Here is a 24750-nt window from a genome sequence, read left to right as displayed (position 1 = left end):
TCCAATTCATCCAACAGTATGCTTAAATGTATGCATTTCACTATGTCATTATGCCTCTCTGAAAATATATCCACGTACTGATATTGAAAAATCTAATTCCAAATAATGCATGGGTCAAAGAAAAAGTGATAATCAAAGTTAAGACAATACTTAGGATTAAACCAAAATGAAAACATTATACATCAAAACATAGGATGCTGCTAAAGGAGCATTATGAGGAACAGTGGTAGCCCCAAATGTTTATATTTCTACAAACTGGAAGTTAATTAGCAAGGGGACCACCATAGGAATCAGACACTGATAAAGGCAGGCCACCATTCCTAATGTTCTCTCTCCCCATGTGGGTCCTTTTGTGCACAGTGAGTGAGGAGCTGTGTCTGAAGGCTTTATCACACTGATTACACTGATTGAGTCTCCCCGCAGTGTGTGTTCTCACGTGCATGATGAGGTGTGAAGACTGACCAAATGTTTGCCCACATTCCTGGCACGCATATGGCTTCTGGCCACTGTGAGTCCTCGCATGTTTTCTGAGGGAGGAGGGCTCGCTAAAGGCTTGCCTGCATTCCTGGCATGCGTAGGGCTTCTCTCCAGTGTGAGTTCGCATGTGACTCTTCAGGGTTGAGAGACGACTCAAGACCTGACCACAAGTCCCACACTCGTACAGTTTCTCCCCTGTGTGTATCCTCTTATGCACATTCAGGTGAGTGGTTGTCCAGAAGGGCTTGCCTCACTGGTGGCATTCATACGGTTTCTTTTTGGTATGGGTACGCAGGTGAGTCTTCAGTGACGAGTGTTCCCTGAAGGCTTTCCCACACTGGCTGCACTTGAAGGGCTTCTCTCCCATGTGAGTTCTCACATGGCTCCTGAGGGATGATGGCTGATTGAACGCCTTTCTGCAATCCTTACACTCACAGGGCCTCTCTCCTGTGTGATTTCTCTGGTGCAAAATCAGGTTAAAGTTCCTCATGAAGGTTTTCCCACACTGGCTACATTTGAAGGGCTTCTCTCCAGTATGGGTTCTCAAGTGTTGCCGCAGGTTTGAGGAATACTTGAAGGCTTGCCCACATTCTTGACATTCAAAGCACTTCTCTGTGCTATGAGTCTTCTCTTGCCTGATGAGGTCAGAGCTGTATCTGAAGGATTTTTCACATTGGTTACATGCATAGGTTTTATTCCCATTATGGATTTTCTCAGGCATGATTAAGTGAGTGCTCTGGAAGAAGGAATTTCCACTCTCTTGACATTCATAGGGGGCCTCTCCCACATGAAGTCTCTGGTGCTGGAAAAGTAGTTTGATGCTGTTAAAACATTTCTCAGGTTCATTATATCTACAGTTTTTCTCCAGGCTGAGGTTGCTCCCATCAATTAAGGAAAATGTGAAGACCAAAGACTTTATTGCATTCACAGATATTCTTCCCCATGCGAACTGAATGTAAGAGACAGACATTTCTATATCTACCACTTTTACCATTTTAGTGAATCTGTACCATTTCTACCCCAGAGAATGGAACAGGGTGGATGCTCTGGTACAAAGAGCCATCTTTTCATTACTTTCATGGGCTTTTTAGATGCAGAGTTTTTCTGAATTGTTTAAGACTAAATTAAGTTTTAAACACTAAGTATCTGTGTCACATTTGTGAAAATAGTTACTTATGGGAACTCTATGAAAACACAAGTCTTGATCTACATTTAGAATTTTCTGCCAATTCATGATTCACCAACTCTCTCCCAAGAAATTGCTTCTCCCGGGCAGGCACCAATTGCCTCAAATGTCAGCTATTGTGTTGCTTGTCTAACCTACAGCACCCCAGACTCTTCATACCATGGAGGACCAAGAATAATCCCTGGTGAACCTTACCCTTTTCATGCCAAAGGACCGAATCTCCACAAAAATATCTTCACCAGGAATTGACTCTCTGGGTTGAAGCTGAGGTTCTGAAATGAGTTAGGGGAAATAATTAAGGACACAGAGAAAGAAACTGTGGGACCAAGGTGACTAAAAAAGTAAGCAAGGCACATACAAATTATTTCTTTTTAAATATTTATCCTAAATATGGGGAAAAAATTGCAAAGTGTAGGAACGTATCAAAGAGGGAAGGAAAATTTTAAGGCATTTGGCTATGTGAGGCATTATGTAATTATAGGAATGAAGGGTGAAAATAGCACATAATTTACTGAGAAAGGATTCTATGAAGATTGTGACTAATATAAAGTAAAATCATTTGCAAGAATGTACAGTGGGGAGGAAGTGGATAAAATATACACGTGGAAATTTAAAGATGAAGAGGAGGTAGGACAAATCTTTCTATGCAATCAGAGTAAAATATAAGAGATTAAAAGGAAAGGGAAAGAGGAAAGAAGATCGAATTGACTAAGGGCGTTCAACCAGACTTCTCAGTCAAGGGCATTGAAAATGTTTCCCTGATTGATAATTTCCCAATCTAATGCTCTTCTCACTGACCAGAGCTGGTGCTCACCTGATCCACCTGGTACTCACCCGGACACGTATCTGAGATATCTCTTCTCTCCTTGGTCCACAGCTCTTCTCTTTGCTCCAAATGGGACAATGTACAGGGTTTGCAGAATTGATCTCCTGCTTGTAGGAAAAGATGCACAGTGTGGGTGGACTTCATGCCGCCATGACACTGGGGCCGATATTCTAAAGTCTTTAGGGGCTCTGGAGACGGGAGTAGCAAAATGAGCCTGCCTGAATTCTGATGGAGACAGCAAAGCTATTTCACTAAGGAACTAAATACAAGTTCCCTCACTGAGTCCCAGAGGGTATTAGGCCTCCCTAGTCCCAAAAGGCCAGGGCCTACCTCAGGAATATATTTGAGAAGCCCAGATGCTTTTAACCATGGACAGAGTGCGGCAGACAGATCTTCATTTCCATGGAAAGGCCACCAGACTGCAGGCATCGTGAGTGTGGGACTTATCTGTCTTTCCACCCCTTGGCTTCCCAAACCTGCACAGTTTCTGGGACCCATGGCTGCTGTATGAGTGTGTGGATGCAGCGACGAGGCCAGCCCTACCCACGGAGGCCAGGTTCCTGTAGTTCTCCCGCATCCCGTCTCTGTGCAGGCTCCTCTGAGCAGAGTCCAGGAACACCCATTCTTCTGGGGTGAACACCACAGCCACATCTGCGAAGGTGACTGGTTCCCAAAACACACACCCATCCCGGCTCAGCCAGGCACCACCACCACCAAGACTCAAGAGGACGCTGGAGACCAGCAGGCCTGGGGAAGGGAGGACCCGTGCAGAGCATTTTCAGACAGGCTTCTGAGGTCCTCCAGAATCTGCCCCCTGGCTCAGGCTTCAGAAAGAGAACTCTTCTCTCTCTAGTCTCCGCTCCCTGAGTGACGGCAGCAAGAGGCTATAACTAACGTCAAAAGGCTTCCACTTCACGAAAGGACTTATCTGCTGACAACCAGTCAGGAAGTCCTTGCAGATTTATACCCCTCTCGCTCCAGGGTCCAGCAGACCTGAGCACATTGCAGGCAGGAGAGAATTATCTGGCAAATGACTGAACTCTTTGCTCAGCAAGACCGTGAAGACCACGAAAGAAGGACAGCTCACATTCTTGCTTTGTTTTCCCTCCTAGCTCTCAACAGCCTGGGGAGGGGTCTGAATGAGGGGGTGGGATTGTCGTCCAGGCTGCTTCCCACTGGCTGCAAGAGGCCCAGAGGGTCAAGAGAGTCCAGGCAGGTCACGGGAAGGCAGCAAGTCCAGCCTTTGGGCACAGCAGAAGGGTTTTTTACTTACCTGTGAACAGGTGGTCAGCAACCCTAGGAGCCACGGCTTCTTCCTGTGCTCTGTCCTCCTGGAGCCAGGCGGGGCCCGCTGCAGGCAGAGCTAGTGGAGAAGAGAAGAGGTGCGAGGGTCAGTGCCCAGCCCAGGGAGCCACTCACAGGCCCAGAGGCTGCCCGCCCTGTGAGTGACCACGTGTGTGCACCCACACACGGTTATGGTGGAACACACATGCAGAGACGCAAACACATGCTCTTACACTTGTACACACACATGTACACACAGACATGCACACACAGACACACCACGCACACACATGCACACACAGACATACACACAGACCAGCACACAAACACACACAGCCAGACACACAAAGAGAAAGACACACACACACACACACACACACACGCATCCCTCCATATCCATATTCCAAGAGCTGCAGTCTCATGTCACCAGGAGACTCCAGAGCTCCCGTGGCACCCACCGTTCCCCTGTCTCAGCCTTGGGACAACTCTTCCTCCCCAGCTGCCGGCCCCTTCCTCCGCCCCCTACCCCACATGGCTGGCATCACCCCAGAACTCACCACAAGTAGGGAACAGATGACCCAGTACCACCCTGTGATTCTGCCTAAAAAGGAAACGTCCTTCCCACCTGCCTTCAAATCTCAACTGCCCCCCTGCCCCCACACCAGGCATCCTCCCTCTGGCCGAGGACAGACAGGCGAGTGACTCCTTGGTCACCCCTGGTCCCCCTGCACCCTCACCTCTCCCTCCTGATGGAGACTTTCCCCTCAGTACTTAAACCTGGCCCACAACCAAAGCAAGAGCCCAGCCCGCAGGCTCACCAAAGACATCCTGCAGAGCGACATGCAGCCTGAATCTAAGAATGACTTCCTGTCATTCCAAACTCAGGAGTGGATGACATTTTGAAGAAACAAAGTTTATTACTCTTCCTAGAAGGCAAATTGGAAGAAAACAAACATCTTGCCGCTAAAACTAAAATGTTATCTGTCTTCTAGAATTAGCTTTTCCCCACTTCTTGGGAAATGTGGCTTTGAACCTCATTTTTTAAAAGCTCATTTAAAACCCAGTCCATTTATAGTAAATTCAATCGTCATTTTCAAACTCAACCAATACACAGCCCTTGGGAAATTTCCTGGTATTTTTCCTTGGTTGTTTCATGTCTCTGCCTTCTGCTTCCCTTCGGTTCCAGGACTCTGCTTTCTGCTGAGCTTGTCTGGAGCTGTGGCTCAGAAGCCCAAAGGTGAGTGCTCAGAGCCAGAACAGAGAGAGCGTGGCCCAAGGTGGCCCAAGGCAGCCCAAGGCTGGACCAGCCACCACCCATGTTCTCCAACAGTGACAAGTGTTTGTTTGGGAGCGATACTTGGGAAGGCTTGTTCCTGTGCTTGTTTGTTTAACTGACCATGGTGTCAGATGTAGACATCTTTTTATTTACCTTTTTGTCTGGTTTTTAATGTGTGTGTTATTTGGGTGATGGGCACACCTATAGCTGGAACTTACGCATTACAAAAGTGATCGATGTAACCTAAACCATTGGTACCACATTAGTACGTGGAAATTTAAAAAATAAAAATGTAATCAAAGCAGGTGAAAGTCCTGCTTGTCTGGATCTTTCATACAATGGTGAGCACAATACAGTGCAATCAGTGTGTGTGTGATGTAACGCCCTCAGGGATGAATCATACACAGGAGTTTATTCTGGGCAGAAGGAGAGGATTATCACGGTGTGCGCAGGATTTTAGAGAGTGTGGTCTAGGGAAGCCTTTGCATGTGAGATGAAGACCAGAACCAGGACTAGAGTGTGACCATTGGATTTGTCAAAAAAAAAAAGAAATAAAAATGTAAAGATCAAAAATAACGGAAGCAAAAATGCCACTCAAGAAATATGAGAAAGGGGCTGCCTCATCTGCTAGCAGACCATATAAAATACAAAAACCAATTGACCAGCCCGAGCAACATAGCAGGACCCCATCTCTACAAAAAAGTTTTAAACATTAGCCAAACATTGTGGTGAGTGCCTGTACTTCCAGCTACTCGGGAGGCTGAAGCAGGAGGATCGCTTAAGCCCAGGAATTTGAGGTTACAGTGAGCTATGATGACACCACTGCACTCTAGCCTGGGTGACAGAGTGAGACCCTGTCTAAAAAAAAAAAAAAATCAGTATGTCCAATAAACTTACAGTAGGCAGAAAAAAATAAAAACCCCTCTACTGTTTCACCTAAAAGTGTCCAAACTTAGCAGTTCCTTGTATATTTCCTTTTTTACATTATTGATTTGTACTATATGCCCATTTTTTCCATTGTTGTTCTCTATCTGTAAGTGTCTTGACGCAGACAAGACACTTGTCTTGTGTTTGTCACTTTGTAGATTTTTCCTTGTATTTCATTATTTTTGCTGAGCATCAAGGGGATACCAAGGAGCTGGGAATTCTCCAAAACTAGGAAGTTTTTTCTTCCTTATTGTCTCTCAGGGATCCCCTTAGCTTATTAGATCTTTTTCCCCTTTCAGGTCAAATTAATTCCTCTTTCTCTGTTTATTGGACAGATTTAGAAATATATATATATTTCTTTAATTGCAAGGCAGAAACTGGCCCTACGAAAATGGAGTCTTAGGGTTACATGTGTCTGGGAGATTTTCAAACTGGAATTTCTGGGTATCATTTCTGTATTTAGTCCAGGAGACATAATGTGATATTGACCACTTGCCTGGAATCCATTCATTTCCGGATGCAGATATGGAGCCCAGTTTGACTGAGGTGAGAAGAACATGGGCGGAACACAGCCTGAGGAGGTCACACTATACTGCGTGTGTGCATATGGTCTGTGTACTTGTGTGTGTGTGTGTGTGTGTGTGTGCATACTGTTAGGGTGAGAGCAGGTTTCAGAAAATGGAAACCTTGGCTCAGTATATTGTGAAAGGAAACTTACAATATTATATAAAGGCCAGAACTCAAGGCTACAGCAGGGAACATACAGGGGACGCATTTCAATCCATGGGACACTTTTGCAACTAAATTAATGAAGTGCAAATGCAACAACATCTGGATAGAGGGGCTTCTTGTGTCTGCACGTTTCATTAGCTATAGGACCACCTGCTTCCTCAACATCCTCTGACACCTTCTCTCATCACTCTCCTCTTATTCTTTCCCCTGCCACACTGGCTTCCTTGTTGGCCTTGAACATCTGAAAGAAGCACATTCTTCAGGGCCTTTCACTGGTCATTTCTTCTTCCTCGCACACACGACTTCCTTCTGCAGGGAACATGGTGCCTCACACCCTGTCCCTGTGGTCCCTGCTCAATAACACCACCACTCACAGTTTCCTTGTTACCTTCTTTCTTGTTCTTCATAGGATTTGTCACCATCTGACATAGTATGTGATATTTCTTTCATGTGCTTTTCCTTTTCTCTGACATTAGATTGCAGGGACTTTTGTTTTCTAGCACCATCTACTCTAGGAAATGCCTAGCACATGTCAAAATTCACTTTGTATTCTTTAAATGCATGAAGCATTTTCTAATTAAAACTTTAGAATACATGCCCTCAAGGAAAGGCTGAGAGTGATATGGGAGTTCTGATAGGTTTGTAATGCATGCCTGTGTCATGTTCTCATTCTCTTCCTATCAGTCATGTCAACAAGATGGAAGGAGACAATGACACATGAATTTCAGAATTTCTTCTTCTGGGATTTTCAGAGGACCCAGAACTGCAGCCCGTCCTCTTTGGGCTGTTCCTGTCCATGCACCTGATCACTGTGCTTGGGAACCTGCTCATCATCCTGGCCTCAGTCTCAGACTCCCACCTGCACAGCCCCATGTACTTCTTCCTCTCCAACCTGTCCTTTGCAGACATCTGTTTTGGTTCCACCACTGTCCCAAAGATGCTGGTGAATGTGCAGACACAGAGCAAAGTCATATCCTACGCAGGCTGCATCACCCAGATGGACTTTTTCATACTCTTTGCAGGGTTGGATATCTTTATGCTGATCATGATGGCCTATGACCGGTTTGTGGCCATCTGTCACCCACTGCAGTACACGGTCATCATGAACCCCAGGCTCTGTGGGCTGCTGGTTGTGGTGCCCTGGATCTTGAGTGACCTGAATTCCTTGTTACAAAGCTTAGTGGTGTTGTCACTGTCCTTTTGTAGACACTTGGAAATCCTCGCTTTTTCTGTGAACTTAATCAGGTGTCCACCTTGCCTGTTCTGAAACCTTCTTTAATGACATGGTGATGTATCTGATGTCTGTGGTGCTGGTGGTGGTTCCCTGGCTGGGACTCTTTATTCTTTCTTACTGCAGAATAGTTTGCTCCACACGTGCAATCTCCTCGGCTCAGGGGAAGTGTAAAGCATTTTCAACCTGTGCATCTCACCTCTCAGTTGTCTCCTTATTTTCCTGCACAAGCCTCGGGGTGTACCTCGGCTCTGCTGCTACCCAGAATTCGTGCTCCCGTGCAATAGCCTTGGTGGTGTACACGGTGGTCACTTCCATGCTGAACCTCTTCGTCTACAGTCTGCGGAAGAAAGACATAAGGAGGGCTCTGAGAAGATTCCTCAGTGGGGTGTAATGAAAGGGCCATTGTTCAAGTTTTGCATGTGATTTCAGAGCTCTTCATCTCAGAGCCAGAAATTGTGATTCAACAACACCTAAGTGCACATATAGGAATAACATTCATCAGTTGCAGGGCAGATGAGAGGCGGTAGGAGGGGATGGGTATATATATATACACAATGAGTGTGATGCTCACCAGCTGGGGCATGTGCACACTTGAAGCTCTGACTCGGGGGATGGGCAAGGGCAATATACGTAACCTAAACATTTGTACCCCCATAATATGCTGAAATAAAAAATAAATAAAATAAATTGTGATTCAATTGTCAGATCATTGAAGCAGACTTTGCACCTTTATTTATGTCCTGGAGTTTCAGTCTGTTTGATCTGAATTTCTTTATTGAATTCATGCCATTCTCTCTTAATGCTTTCTGCTCTCCGATATCCAACTCTTTTGTCCTCTGTCATTTTCCTTCTCTCCTGACGTTATTCAAAACTATGGTCAGAAACAAGTTGGAAATTCCTATCTGTCTCATATACTGGTTTCTGGTTAAAGCTGAAAGACAAGTTCGATTTGGGGGAGGTTAATGTGGGCGGCAGTGGGAAAGTCTTCACAGAGAGTGGAACCTTGTATCTGAAGATGTAGGATTTCAGCTTCATTCTCCACTGAGGAATCGCAGGATGGGGAGGGCATTAAGGGGGACATTAAATGATCTGCTTTAAAACATGGATTTCTCTGGTTCAATGACAATGTTAGAATAGAGGGCTGCCAGCGGGAAGGCTAGGACAGAAGACAAGGAACTGAAAGGACGCTGTAGAAATGGGAACCGAGAGGTGAGAAAGGAATGGAACTGTTTGAGACGGAGAAGGAAAAAGATGAACTCTGTCTCATCACCAATGATAACCATTCATTTACTAAGAAGAACTATTGGAAATTGCTTTAAAATTTTAATTTAGTCTGTTGACCACCTCAGGAAGATGGATACTGCTGTACCACTATAGAGGAAACAATATTAATATTTAGAGATTCTGTCATTTGTAGCAACAGGGATGAAACTGGAAGTGTCTATGTTGAGTGAAACAAGCCAGACACAAAGAAAAATGTCACATGTTCTCACTCATATGTGAAAGCTAATAAAGCTGATATCATGGAGGTAGTGAATAGAATGGTGGTTACAAGAGGCTGGAAAGTGTAGTGGGGACAGAAGGATGGAGACAGGTTGGTTAATTACTACAAAAATACCATTAATAGGAATAAGATTGTTTCAGAGCACAATAGGGAAAGTATAGTTAACAATAATTTAGTGTATATTTCAACAGAGCATGAAGAGAAGATATGAAATGTTTCCAACACAAATAAATGATAAATGTTTGAGGTGATAAATATCCTCATTATCCAGATATGATCATTACACATTGTATACTTATATCAAAATATCACATGTACCCCTTTAATATTTACAAATATTATGTATCCATAAAAACAAAATAATATACATCATTTAGAGTGGTTTTGTTGACTTTCCAAGTTAAAACAGCTGGTACATGGTAGATATGAGATGCCAAACCTGTTTTTTTCTGATTTCAAATGTTTTGCATTTACTATCATTTAGAAAAATCTTTTACTGTTGCTTCTTTGAAAACCCCCACTTTTGTTGTAATTTGTTCTATATTTCATTTGTTGGATTGTGGATTTATTTTCTTTGCTCATTTTTTCTCTTAGAATGTTCAATCTATAAAGTGTCTTGAGACTATAGAGATACCACTCCTTATTCTTTTTTTTTTTTTTTTTTTGAGACAGAGTCTCACTCTGTTGCCCAGGCTACAGTGAGTGCCGTGGCGTCAGCCTAGCTCACAGCAACCTCAAACTCCTGGGCTCAAGCAATCCTCCTGCCTCAGCCTCCCAAGTAGCTGGGACTACAGGCACGCGCCACCATGCCCGACTAATTTTTTCTATATATATTTTTAGCTGTCCATATAATTTCTTTCTATTTTTAGTAGAGGTGGGGTCTCGCTCTTGCTCAGGCTGGCACTCCTTATTCTTGATTAATTATTCTGAGCATCAAGGGTGTTTAACCAGGATTGCAATCCTGGCAGAACCAAGGAAGATTTCTTCATCCCAACCTCTCCTAGACCATGTGTGTATACCAGATCTTCCCCCTGCCACTCCTATCCAATCATGCCCATTTGACTCTTTTCTCTCTGTTTATTCAGGAGCGTTTTTATGTTTTGTTAAATATAGAGCACAAAAATGTCCTATAAAAATGAAATCCCAAGTCAACATGTCCATGAGAAGATTACCAACTGGAATTCGCTGCTCTGTCTTCATCCTTAGAGGGCTACGTGAATTTAGAGAGCTTTGAGCAACACGCGAATGAGGGACTCTCGGAGTCTCAAAGTTTCAGCAGTAGGGAGGAAGCCATCCCATTCTCCAACACCCCCCAACACCATCTCTCATCACTGTCACTCTTGCTTGTTTGCCTCGTGACACATGCTTCTTTCTGAGCCTTGGTTTTACAAAACAAACACCTTCCTCAGGGCTTGTGCATTAATCATTCCCTCTGCCGGGCACACCTGTCCCCAGATATCCTCAGGGGTCCCACCCTCTCTTCCTGGAGGTCTCTGTTCAAATGTCACCTTGTCTGCTGGTCTTGCCTAGACACACACAAAAGAATAGTACTCCCTATCCGCTCTCTTTTATATTTGCTTTCATTGTCTTCTAAGACGTTATAACCATTTAACATGTCACATGATTATTTCTTGATCAGCTCATATTCTTTCTCCATCAAACTGAATTGTAAGCAAGCTATGTTCATTACCTAAACAGTGCCTGGAATATGGCTGACACTCTGTACAACTCAAATGTGTGAAAGAATTTCTCATTAAACTGGAGATATACGACCTCATGGTGGTAATACTCACTGGGTGCCTGTCAGGTGGGGTGGGTGGGAGTGGGGTAAACCCACAACTAATGGAACCAGAACGCATTGTATCTGGTAGGGACACGCTTGTAGCCCTGGCTTGGGTGGGGCAAATGCATTTTATATAACAAAATGTTTGTACCCCCATGATATCCTGAATTAAAAAGAATAAAATAAAAAGAAAAATAAAGAAACAGTTCTTGGGGAAACAGATAGAAAATAAGTTAAATACACAAAATATAGAAATTCATTATCAACTACAAAAATATTTTGTAACATTTCAACTATGTGAGTGTTAACGTCTTGAGTGAAAATGAGTCACATTATTTTTCTCTTTCCCGGTAGTTACCTCCACAACATGGAGCTAGGAAATGGTACAAGAATTTCAGAGTTTCTTCTTCTGGGACTTTCAGAGGAACCAGAATTGCAGCCTATCCTCTTTGGGCTGTTCCTTTCCATGTACTTGGTCACGGTTCTCGGGAACATGCTCATTTTCCTGGCCACAATTTCAGACTTCCACCTCCATGCCCCCATGTACTTCTTCCTCTCCAACCTGTCCTTTGTAGACATCTGTTTTGTCTCTACCATGGTCCCAAAGATGCTGGTGAACATCAAGACACACAGCAGTCATATCCTATGCAGGCTGTGTCACCCAGATGCACTTTTCCATAATCTTTGCAGAGTTAGACATCTTCCTCCTGACGGTGATGGCCTATGACCGGTGTGTGGCCATCTGTCATCCCCTGCACTACACGGTCATCATGAACCCCAGGCTCTGTGAACTGCTGGTTCTGGCTTCCTGGATCATAAGTGGCCTGAATTCCTTGTTACAAAGTGTAATGGCGCTGTGGCTGTCCTGTACAAACTTGGAAATCCGTCACTTTTTCTGTGAACTTAGATACTCCACCTTGCCTGTTCTGACACCTCTGTTCATGACGTGGTGATACATATTGCAGCTGTGGTGCTGGCTGTTTTTCCTCTTGCTGGGATCCTTTACTCTTACTCTCAGATAGTTTCCTCCACACGTGCACTCTCCTCAGCTCAGGCGAAGTGTAAAGCATTTTCCACCTGTGCATCTCACCTCGCGGTTGTCTCTCTATTTTACTGCACAAGCCTAGGGGTGTACTTGAGTTCTGCTGCTACACACAACTCACACTCCAGCGCAACAGCCTCGGTGATGTACACGGTGGTCACTCCCATGCTGAACCCCTTCATCTACAGCCTGAGGAATAATGGCATAAACAGGGCTCTGAGAAGATTCCCTGGGAGGGGGATTATTAAAGCATAAATTTTCCTGGGGCTAAAGAAGTGCCCGTGATAACAGGGTCAAAGCTTCATAGCCAGAAATGAAGAAAATCTGATTAGATGGTTGGATTTAGAACTTGTTTCTTTTCTTTATCTCCTGGAAATTAAATGACTTTGATTACAATTAAGTAATTCACCTCATTAAGATTTCTGCTCCATTTGATATCTGGACAGTTTTCCTCTTTGTCTATTTTTATATTTTTACAAGGTGATCCCAAACATGGATGAGAAATACTTAAAAATCTTCATTCATTTTTTGGAGCAACATGTATTTCTTATGAATAATTCTTTTCTTAAATGCATAGGCTGAGAAGTTTTCATTTTCTTCTACTGAAAAAATTGTCATGTGTCATATTATGTTCTCCAATGGGGGAAAAAGAGACTACACTTGGCAACTAACGTCATTTATGTAATTTTATAGTAAAGAAAAGCCTGACACCACAATTTTCCAATTTTTGTGTCCATCATTCTTGTGTATGTCACTCCCTAAACTGTACTTCCTGACAATGTATCATTTAACACACCAGTTTGACAAAAATTGATCATCTGCATGTCTTCAAGGGACGTCTACATAACAAGACAAATTTGAGTCAATGTTTTTTTAGTATGGCCTTAGAGTCTGAGTCAAATATAAATAAAATGTAGTAAATTTTAAATAATACATTTTGTGATGATGCAAAATATTTCTTTTTCATTCTTTGTATCTACTCATTGAAGGATGGAAGACTGTTCATGTGTAAGGAGGGATTGTTCTTTGCAGTGAAAGGTGGGTGGGCTAATTCTATGTTTTATTATTTAATTATCTTCCAGTTCTGCTAGAAAACTTCCAGTTCTGCATACATGTATGAGTGCTCCCATTGCTATCAATGAACCATCACCCCCTTTTTCTAAGTCTTGCTGTAATCACTGTATGGGTGGTGAATGAACCAGTTCAATATCATTTAGCATAAATCTCCCTTGTGCTAAGAGCTCTCCTTAAACTTCATGTCAAAGATTTCCTCACAGGATAGTTTGAATTTCTGTCCAGTCATGTGACTCAGGGTCACAAGTTTTCCTGTACAAACATGCGTGTTCTTCCAAGCTCCCCTGATTACCTGGAAAGAAACTTCCATGTAGTAGTAACTTTTTTATACAATATGCTAAAATAAAGTTGAGTAACAGAATAGTAATGAATGTAAACAAGCACCACATGTACTCACCATCAAATTGGTATTAACTGATCAACACTTAAGTGCACATATAGTAGTAACATTCATCGGGTGTTGGGCAGGTGGGAGGGGGTAGGAGGGGATGGGTATATACACACGTAGTGGATGTAGTACACACCATCTGGCGGATGGACACGCTTGATGCTCTGACTCGGGTGGGGCAAGGGCAATATATGTACCCTCATAATATGCTGAAATAAAAAAAATAAAAAAAAAGAATGTAGTCTTTTTTTCCCCTGCCAAAATGGGAAAAACAAATTTTATTTATTTTTCATTTTTTCATTTTTTTTATTTTTCAGAGTTTTGGGGTTTTTAAAATTTTTTTTTTGGTTGGCTAGTATCTCTCATGTGTCCTATTTTTAATATTATTTATTTCAGCTTATTATGGGTGTACAAAAGTTCAGGTTATATATATTGCCCATGTCCCGCCCATCCCCCTGAGTGAGAGCTTCAAGCATGTCCATTCCCCAGACAGTACACATCGCACTCATCATGTAGATATACCCCCATCCCCTCCCCCCACCCCCATCCCCCTGAGTCAGAACATTCAAGCGTGACCATTCCCAGACAGTGGGCACCGTACTTATCATGTAGGTATACACCCATCCCCTCTCCCCACCCCCCACCTCAGTCCAATACCCAATTGGTGTTATTCCCAAATGTGCACTAAAGTGATGATCAGGGAAACCAATTTGCTGGTGAGTACATGTGGTGCTTGGTTTTTCCATTCTTGGGATACTTCACTTAATAGAATGGGTTCCAACTCTCTCCAGGAGAACAAAAGGGATTTTATATCACCGTTATTCCTTATAGCTGAGTAATACTCCACGGTATACATATACCACATTTTACTAATCCACTCATGAATTGATGGGCATTTGGGTTGTTTCCACATCTTTACAATTGTGAATTGTACTGCTATAAACATTCAGGTACAGGTGTCTTTTTTATAGAATGACTTTTGTTCTCTTGGGTAGATGCCCAATAATGGGATTGCTGGATCAAATGGTAGGTCTACTTGAATCTGTTCAAGGTATCTCCATAATGCTTTCCACAGGGGTTGCACTAGTTTGCAGTCCCACCAGCAGTGTATGAGTGTTCCTGTCTCTCTGCATCCACGCCAACATGTATTGTTTTGGGACTTTTTGATAAAGGCCATTCTCACTGGAGTTAAGTGAAATCTCATTGTGGTTTTGATTTGCATTTCCCTGATGGTTAGGGATGTTGAGCATTTTTTCATGTTTGTTAGCCATTCTTATATCTTCTTTTGAAAAATTTCTATTCATGTCCTTTGCCCACTTTTTGATAGGGTTGCTCGATTTTTTCTTACTGATTTTCCTGAGTTCTAAATAGATTCTTGTTATCAGTCCTTTCTCTGATGTGTAGTATGCGAAATTTTTTCCCCATTCTGTAGGTTGTCTGTTTATTCTCGTGACTGTTTCTTTGGCCGTGCAGAAGCTTTTTAATTTAATCAGGTCCCATTCATTTATTTTTGTTGTTGCTGTGATTGCCTTTGGGGTCTTCTTCATAAATTCTTTGCCTAGGCCAATGACTGTAAGAGTCTTTCCTACATTTTCTTCTAGAATTCTAATAGTTTTGCACCTAAGGTTTAAGTCTGTTATCCACCGTGATTTGATTTTTGTGAGAGGTGAAAGATGTGGGTTCTGTTTCAGTCTTCTATTGGAAGTCCTTGCGAGAGCCATCAGGTAACAGAGCAGAATCAAGGGAGTCCAAATAGGGAAAGAACAGATCAAACTCTCACTCTTTGCTGATGATATGATGTTATATTTGGAAAACCCCAAGGATTCAACCAAGAGACTCCTGGAATTGATCAATGAATTCAGTAAAGTCTCAGGATACAAAATCAATACATAAATATCAGAGACATTCATATATGCCAATAACAGTCAAATGGAGAACCAAATTAAGGACTCAATACCCTTCAAAATAGCAACAAAGAAAATAAAATACCTAGGAATATATTTAACTAAAGAGGTAAAGGACCTCTATAGGGAGAACTACGAAACACTGAGGAAGAAAATCGCAGAACATGTAAATGGGTGGAAAACCATACCATGCTCGTGGATTGGAAGAATCAATATTGTTAAAATGTCTATACTACCCAAAGTGATCTACAGATTCAATGCAATCCCTATTAAATTGCCAACATCATTTTTCAGAGACATAAAAAAATAATTTTACACTTTGTATGGAACCAGAGAAGACCCTGTGTAGCAAAAGCAATTTTAAGCAATAAAATTTTTTTTAAATTAAAAAAAAAGAATGTAGTCTTATTTTCCCTGCCAAACTGGGAAAAACAAATTTTATTTATTTTTCATTTTTTATTTTTTTTATTTTTGAGAGTTTCGGGGTTTTTTAAATTTTTAAAAAATTTTTTAAATTTCAGCATATTAAGGGGGTACAAATGTTTAGGTTACATATATTGCCCTTGCCCCACCTAAGTCAGAGCCCCAAGTGTGTTCATCCCCCAGATGGTGTGCAGTGCACCCACTATGTGTGTATATACCCATTCACTGAGGTTACTGATGACATCTTCCTGGATACACTGTTATTGTTTTGATTGAACTGCTATTTACCATATTCTTAAGACTTTCCATCCTGGTACTGGTATTTCTTGAGGCAGTCTTTACTGGAGTAGGTGGCATTTGAAATGTAAATAAACCACAGAGATGTAGGAATTTGAAAGAGGAGAGAAAATTGAGGAGAAAGATTCAGTGTAGAGTTCTGAATGTAAGAGAAGAGATTGGAGTCACTAGAGACTCCAAGGTACGCAGAAGGGACAGCATGAAGTGATGTACAAGAAGCAATGCCAGCATACCTTTTAGTTGAATATAGGTTTTATGACCACTAAGTCTTTGCTTATGCAGAAAATAAAACAATGATACTTTCTTCGTCTGGTCACACTATGACATTTTCTGCATTTTTCTGAGTGAACATAGTTCTCCGATGGAGGTTTTCTAATTTATTAAGATCTTTCTTTTTGTGCAGTCCATGAATGAGCAGGAATACTCTATAATTCTTCCACTGTTACAAAGTACACATGGAATATAACCAATATTAATCAACATGTAGATATTGTATAGGTATCACCTGTTACAAACATTCTGAAATTTATTATGACCCAAGACATTTTAGAAAATTCACAAGTAAAGAAAATTATAAAACAAATTCCTAAATAACCACCTGAGTTACAAGTATGAAATTTTTTAATTGTTTTAGAAAAACCTCTGTGAAGCCAAGGCATTTGGAACCCATGGTTTTCCATCAAGAGAACACAGTTCACTCCCTTGGTGAAGAGGGGAAGAGCAATTTCCGGGAGATATCAAGGGCTTCATTCCCAGCACCTGTCAGTGATTTGGAGATCCAAGGGTCCTAGTCAGGACAGGTTCCTCAGTTTAGACTTTGGAGAAAACTTTCACTCTGGGTTGGGTTCAGTGTTAACAGGTTAGGTCTCTGGACAACAAGCAAGTCCATGGAGAAGGAGTAACAAAGACTGTATTTGCTTCCTGTTTAATCTGGTGTCTTGAGAACAGAGAATGCAGAGAAAATATCCCTTTTGGTGCAGAGCTATGTCCCAGAGGGAAATGATGTGCATAGGGCTGGAATAACAAGAGGGAAATGTGTCTAATGAGCAGAATATGAAGCTGGAAATATCCCTCCCTGCTGTTGTTCCCCAGCATACACAGGCCTGGGCTGGATAGGACGTAGTTGTTCCTCTTGGAGTCCTACATCTGGATCAGGTACTGATGCTTGACCTTTTCCTGCTCCATTATCTTGGGACTGAGCTTCAGTTTTCATTATCAGCCATCCAGGAAGGAATTCTGACTTCCACACTGAGACTTTCCTTTCAGAAAACCCATCAAGGTGAGTCCAAGACCCAGGAGGTCCTGAAGGAAAGGGTCAGGGAGAATGGATGCTGTGACCATGTCTCTGAGGTCACCTGAGAGCAAATCCAGCCGAGTCTAGAGCAGAGAGATTGCTGCTTGATTAATTAATTGATTCAGGTATTTATTTATAATGCTAAAAACAGGCATGGACCTTGAACCCAGCCATAGAGTGTGAGTGTTGATAAGTAATGGTAAGGGAAGCCCAGTTGGAAGAGGACATGGGACATTTAAGGTGGTTCCAGTAAAAGTAGAACATGTGACCAAGGGTCTTTGCAATAATTGGAGAAGAGAAATATGCTATTAGCTGTGGAGGAATATACACTGAAATAAAGGCAATTATTTTTTCATTTTTACAAAGGGGCATTATCTGAGCATTTCCATACTGATGAGAAAGATCCTGACCAATGAATTCCTTCCAAATAGTACCTGACAACAGCAGTTTGTGAGGCACACATTTTGCAGTATGTTCTTTCATGCTGGGTATTCAAATGAAATAGGAAATTTACTTAGTAGGTGAAATGTCATATACTAATGGCCTTTAGTCTGCAGTTGTTTCCTTGCTAATGTGGCTGAATATATTTGTGTTTGCCAGACATGAAACACTTTACTGCAAATAGTTTGTGCACATCCTTTGCTTTTGCATGGTGGGTTTAGGTGTTTTTATTCCTGGTTTTGATTGCATTTTTTAAATCAAGAACTGGAATGTTTCAACACATTTGGCATATGCCAGTTCTTTCATGCAAGTTTCAGTGTATGTGAGGGGAATCTGTGAAAGTTTATGAATCTTGTGTAGGCAAATGCATCCAACAGTCATATTTTGTTTTCCTCATTGCTTTATACATGTAGACTGTGCTCCTGCACAATTTGGCTAAATAAACTGCCATGTATATATTTCCCATTTGTTTTCACCCCTCTGTCATTCCTATTTATGACTTTTGTCTTTTTTTATTAGATCTATTTCCAGAAGTTGCATCACCTTTGGCCATCATTTGTAAATCACTGTTTATCATCTCACTAAGGTGATGTGTGAATTTCCCCTGGGGGAGATTTTGTCCCCCAGGGGATATTGAGCAATGCCTTGTTTGGCTTTCAACCTGGGGAAGGGTCGGTAGAGAATAGGGATGCTGGGAAACATAATGTAATGCACAGGAAAGACCCCATCACAATAAATGACCTGACCAAGAATTTCAGTAGTACAGGCATTGACAAAGCTTCAGTTAATGAATATCTGTATTTTCAATACTTATAGTTTTGTCTAGATTGTTTTCTTAAGTTTTTGCAGCACTACACATTTCTGCCAGCAAAATTGGAGTGTCCTCCTTTGCTATCTGTTTAAAACTTTGAACCCCACACAATGTGACAGCTCTTTAAGATTTTCCCAGGCTGAAGGGTTTGAATGAGATTTCTTTTTGTTGTCTTAAACCATTACTGGTTTGAGTAAAGATGCATATATACGATCACCATTTTGCTTTGCTTATTATTGTTTACCAAGTTTTCTACAGTCATCACCATTTAAAGTGATTTTTGCAGATTAATGTTTCCTCATTGATTTTTAAGAGTATATTTGTGGTCATAAAAAATTTCAAAAATTTTTAGTTTATCTATTTATAAATATAGATATATAGTCATACTTCTGTTTCTTGCCTTAGTTAAAATGGTTTGCCTATGATGTAGATTTCATATGTAGTTTTCTACGTATTCATGTAACAAGTATTCTTTACTTTTATACTAAGGTCTTTAAATATGATAATTTTTGTAAGATGTGAGACAGGGATTGAACCTAATTATCTTCCAGGCTGATAGACATTCATGCCAGCGTTTATTCAGTAATCCAGCCTTTTCCAACTAAATTGAAATACAGCCTTGTCATGTATTAAATATCCGCATACACTGAGACTTGTTTCCTGATCCATTCCATAAACAATGAATATGTGTTATGTGCCAGAGCATTCTGAGATAATTATATATTCTATAACTTGATGTAGAGGTTATGGCCAATTATATAATCAATCCATTTTGATATTATTAAATTATTATTATTTTGTCATATTTCAATTAATTTTTGTCCCATCCAATTTTGTTTAATACAGTACATTTGAAATAATCAAGTTAATGGGGCTCTATTCCCTGACATTCTTTTTATTTCATAACTTCTCATTGTTTTAATGTTTTCTATATAATGCACACGTATTCATGTACCTCTGTGAAAATAGCAAAGTAATCAAAGCAGGTGAAATTCCTGTTCGTTTGGAACTTTTGATTTAATGGTGAACACAATGGAATGCAATAGCTGTGTGTGTGATGTAATGCTCTCAGGGATAAATCATACACAGGCGCATACCCTAAACAGAAGGAGAGGATTACCATGGTGTGCGCAGGATTTTATAGAGTATGATCTAGGGATGTCTTTGCATGTTAGATGAAGACCAGAGCCAGGACTAGAGTGTAACTATTGGATTTGTTAAAAAAAAAAAAAGAGATCAAAATGTAAAGACCAAGAATAACAAACAAGAAAAAATGCCACACAAAATATGAGAAAGGGGCTGCCCCATAAAATCACTTTTGAGAATTGTTCAGCAGTTTCTTATGAACAAATAGGACTTATGTGACCCAGTAATTCAATTCCTAGGTAAATACAAGAGAAATTAAAAGATATGTTTTGCATGTGAAAAACAAAAACCAGTTGATCTGCCTGAGTCTCCATGCCAAAATGGAGTTCTAAGGTTACATGTATATGGGAGATTTCCAAACTGGAATTTCTGGGTATCATTTCTGTATTTTGTCCAGGAAACATAATTGGAAATTGACAAATTGTCTAGCATCCATTCGTTTCTGGTTAAAGATATGGAGCCCAGTGTGACTGAGGTGAGAAGAACATGGGCGGAACACAGCCTCAGGAGGGCACACTGTATGTATATGATCTGTGTGCTTGTGTGTGTGTGTGTGTGTGTGTGTGTGTGTGTGCATAAATTTAGGATGAGATCAGGTTTCAGAGAATGGAGACCTTGGCTCAGTATATTCCAAAAGGTAACTTACAATATTATATAAAGGCCAGAACTCAAGGCTATACCAGTGAATACATAGGGACACATTTCAATCCATGGGACACCTTTGCAACTAAATTAATGAAGTACAAACACAACAACATCTGGACAGAGGGACACCCTGTGTCTGCAGCTTCAAGGCCACTCCCTCCTCAATATCCTCTGACAGCTTCTGTCATGTCTCTCCTGTTGCTCATTCCCCTGCCACACTGGCTTCCTTGTTGGCCTTGAACATCTGAAAGAAGTACATTCCTCAGAGTCATTCATTGGTTGTTTCTTCTGTCTCGCACACACGACTTCCTTCTGCGGGGAACATGGTGCCTCCTGCCCTGCCTTCATTGTGGTCTCTGCTCAGTTGTGACCTTGTCTGCTGGTCTTCCCAGAACACCTAGGAAAAATAGCACCCCCCTTCACACTTTCCATTTTACCTTCTTTCTTGTTCCTCATAGTATTCATCACCATCTGACAATAGTATGTGGTATTATTTATTTGCTTTTATCATTCTCCGTCACTAAATTGTAGGGATGTTGTTTTCTAGCACCATTCACTCACTGTCTAGATAATGCCTGGAACATGTCAAAATTTACTTTATATTCTTCACATGCATGAAAGATTTTCTAATTAAAACTTTAGAATGAATGCCCCCAAGGAAAGGTTGAGAGTGGGACAGGAGTCCCTAATCAGAGATGGTCAAGGGATCCCTTAACAGGGACAAGATTCACACACAGTATATAGAAATTATCTTCTTGGGAATGGAGGTTACTGGAGCCTGGGGAAGTTGGGATAGGGAGTTTGAGAGATGTTGGTCAAAGGATATAATATTATAGTTATGTAGAAGAAATAAGTTCAGAAGATGTACAAACATGGTGACTATAGATGATGATATATTTTGTTCTTGAAAAATGCTAAGACAGCAGATAAGTGTTTTCACAACAAAAATGGTAACTAAGCAAGGTAATGGAGATGTTATTTGACTAGATTTAGCTATTTCATAATGTGTATATACTTCAAAACATCACGTATATATACTTCAAAATATGTTGTACAGAATAAATACATACAACTTTGTCAACTTAAGCATAAACTTTCAAAAATAGAAATTAACTCCTTTACTGTAGAATATAGGAGAGCATTTCTGATATGTTTGTAATGCATGCCTGTGCCATGTTCTGTTTCTCTCTCTCTCTTTTTTTTTTTATCAGTCACGTCAACCACGTGGTTCCAAGGAATGATACACCAATTTCAGAGTTTTTTCTTCTGGGATTTTCAGAGGACCCAGAATTACAACGCATCCTTTGTGGGCTGTTCCTCTCCATGCTCCTGATCACTGTGTTTGGGAACCTGCTCATGATCCTGGCCACAGTCTCAGACCCCCAACTGCACACCCCCATGTAGTTCTTCCTCTCCAACCTGTCCTTTGTAGACATCTGTTTTGTGTCCACCACTGTCCCAAAGATGCTGGTGAATGTGCGGACACAGAGCAAAGTCATATCCTACGCAGGCTGCATCACCCAGATGGACTTTTTCACCCTCTTTGCAGGGTTGGATATCTTTATGCTGACCATGATGGCCTATGACCGGTTTGTGGCCATCTGTCACCCACTGCAGTACACGGTCATCATGAACCCCAGGCTCTGTGGGCTGCTGGTTCTGGTGTCCTGGATCCTGAGTGTCCTGAATTCTTTGTTACAAAGCTTAATGGTGTTGCCCCTGCCCTTCTGTGCAGAGTTGGAAATCCCCCACTTTTTCTGTGAACTTAATCAGGTGGTCCACCTTGCCTGCTCTGACCCCTTCTTTAATGACATGGTGATGTATCTGGCATCTGTGGTGCTGGGTGGTGGGACCCTCACTGGTATCCTTTACTCTTACTCTAGAATAGTTTACTGCATACGTGCAATCTCCTCGGCTCAGGGGAAGTATAAAGCATTTTCTACCTGTGCATCTCACCTCTCGGTTGTCTCCTTATTTTACTGCACAAGCCTAGGGGTGTACCTCGGCTCTGCTGCTACACACAACTCACACTCCAGCGCAACAGCCTCGGTGATGTACACGGTGGTCACTCCCATGCTGAACCCCTTCATCTACAGTCTGAGGAATAATGACATAAAGAGGGCTCTGAGAAGATTCCTTGTGAAGGGGATTATTAAAGCATAAATTGTCCTGGAGCTGAAGAAGTCCCTGTGATAACAGGGCACAACCAGAAATGAAGAAAATCTGATCAAATTGTGGATTTAGAACTTATTTCTTCTATTTGTCTTCTGGAATTTCCATGAGTTTGCTTTCAAATTCTTTATACAATTTAAGTATTAATAACTCACTTCATTAAGATTTCTGCTCCATTTGATGTCTATGTAGTTCCCTTTATTTGTCCTTTTTTTTTTTTTGATACAGTATGTCCTCATAATGTATACATTATTTCTTGTACAATGATATGAAATAATATGGGAAATATTCATGATAAATTATTAAGTGAACAGTGCAAGTTAAAAACAATAGTTTCATATTTTTTCCCCACCCCCCCTTTCCCGAGTCAGCACCTTCAAGTGTTACCACTCCCCAAACGGTGCGCAATGCACTCATTGTGTAGGCATACCCCCATCCCCTCCCCCACCCCCCACCTCAGTCTGATGTCCAATTGGTGTCATTCCCAGATTTGTATTTAGGTGATGATCAGGGAAACCAATTTTCTGGTGAGTACATGTGATGCTTGTTTTTCCATTCTTGGGATACTTCACTTAATATAATGGGTTCCAACTCTCTCCAGGAGAACCATAGAGATGTCGTATCTTCATCATTCCTTATAGCTGAGTAATATTCCATGGTATACATATACCACAGTTTACTAAACCAATCATGTATTGATGGGCATTTGGGTTGTTTCCACATCTTTGCTATTGTGAATTGTGCTGCTATAAACATTTGGGTACACGTGCCTTTGTTACAGAATGACCTTTTTTCCTTTGGGTATATGCCCAGTAATGGGATTGCTGGGTCAAATGGCAGGTCTACTTGAATCTGTTTAAGATACCTCCATAATGCTTTCCACAGGGGTTGCACTAGTTTGCAGTCCCACCAGCAGTGTATTAGTGTTCCTGTCTCTCCACACCCACGCCAACATGTGTTGTTTTGGGTTTTTTTGATAAAGGCCATTCTCACTGGGGTTAAGTGATATCTCATTGTGGTTTTGATTTGCATTTCCCTGATGATTAGAGATGTTGAACACTTTTTCATATGTTTGTTAGCCATTTTTATATCTTCTTTTGAAAAATTTCTATTCATGTCCTTTGCCCACTTTTTGATAGGGTTGCTTGATTTTTTCTTGCTGATTTTCCTGAGTTCTAAATAGATTCTTGTTATCAGTCCTTTATCTGATGTGTAGTATGCAAAAATTTTTTCCCATTCTGTAGGTGATCTGTTTATTCTCTGGACTGTTTCTTTGGCTGTGCAGAAGCTTTTTAGTTTAATCATGTCCCATTCATTTATTTTTGTTGCTGCTGTGATTGCCTTGGGGGTCTTCTTCATAAATTCTCTGCCTAGGCCAATGTCTGTAAGAGTCTTTCCTACATTTTCTTCTAGAATTCTGATTGTATCACGCCTAAGGTTTAAGTCTGTTATCCACCGTGATTTGCTTTTTGTGAGAGGTGAAAGCTGTGGGTCCTGTTTCAGTCTTCTGCAAGTGGCTAACCAATTCTCCCAGCACCATTTGTTGAATAGGGATTCTTGTCCCCGGAGTATATTCTTTCCCGCTTTGTCAAAAATTAGGTGACTATATGAGGATGGTTCTATATTTGGATTTTCTGTTGTGTTCCACTGGTCTGTGTCCCTGCACTTGTGCCAATACCAGGCTGTTTTAAGAACCACGGCCTTGTAGTATAGTTTGAGGTCTGGCAAATTAATACCTCCCATTTTGTTTTTATTGCTTAAAATTGCTTTTGCTATACGGGGTCTTCTTTGATTCCATACAAATTGTATAATTATTTTCTCTATGTCTGTAAAGAATGATGTTGGTAATTTAATAGGGATTGCATTGAATTTGTAGATCACTTT

At 41.3% G+C, this 24750-nt stretch overlaps 4 pseudogenes; 3 read left to right on the top strand and 1 right to left on the bottom strand.

The window, feature by feature from the left end:
• Positions 1-262: 262 nt before the first annotated feature.
• LOC138380043 (zinc finger protein 333-like) lies at positions 263-3847 on the bottom strand (annotated as a pseudogene).
• Positions 3848-7405: 3558 nt separating this feature from the next.
• Positions 7406-8333, top strand: LOC138380035 (olfactory receptor 7A17-like; annotated as a pseudogene).
• Positions 8334-11596: 3263 nt separating this feature from the next.
• LOC138380034 (olfactory receptor 7A17-like) lies at positions 11597-12526 on the top strand (annotated as a pseudogene).
• A 5278-nt stretch (positions 12527-17804) lies between these two features.
• LOC138380044 (olfactory receptor 7A10-like) lies at positions 17805-22857 on the top strand (annotated as a pseudogene).
• The last annotated feature ends 1893 nt before the right edge of the window (positions 22858-24750 follow it).

This window comes from Eulemur rufifrons, unplaced genomic scaffold (assembly GCF_041146395.1).
Source record: "Eulemur rufifrons isolate Redbay unplaced genomic scaffold, OSU_ERuf_1 scaffold_260, whole genome shotgun sequence".
Taxonomy (NCBI): Eukaryota; Metazoa; Chordata; class Mammalia; order Primates; family Lemuridae; genus Eulemur; species Eulemur rufifrons.
This window is presented reverse-complemented; position numbering and strand designations above follow the sequence as displayed.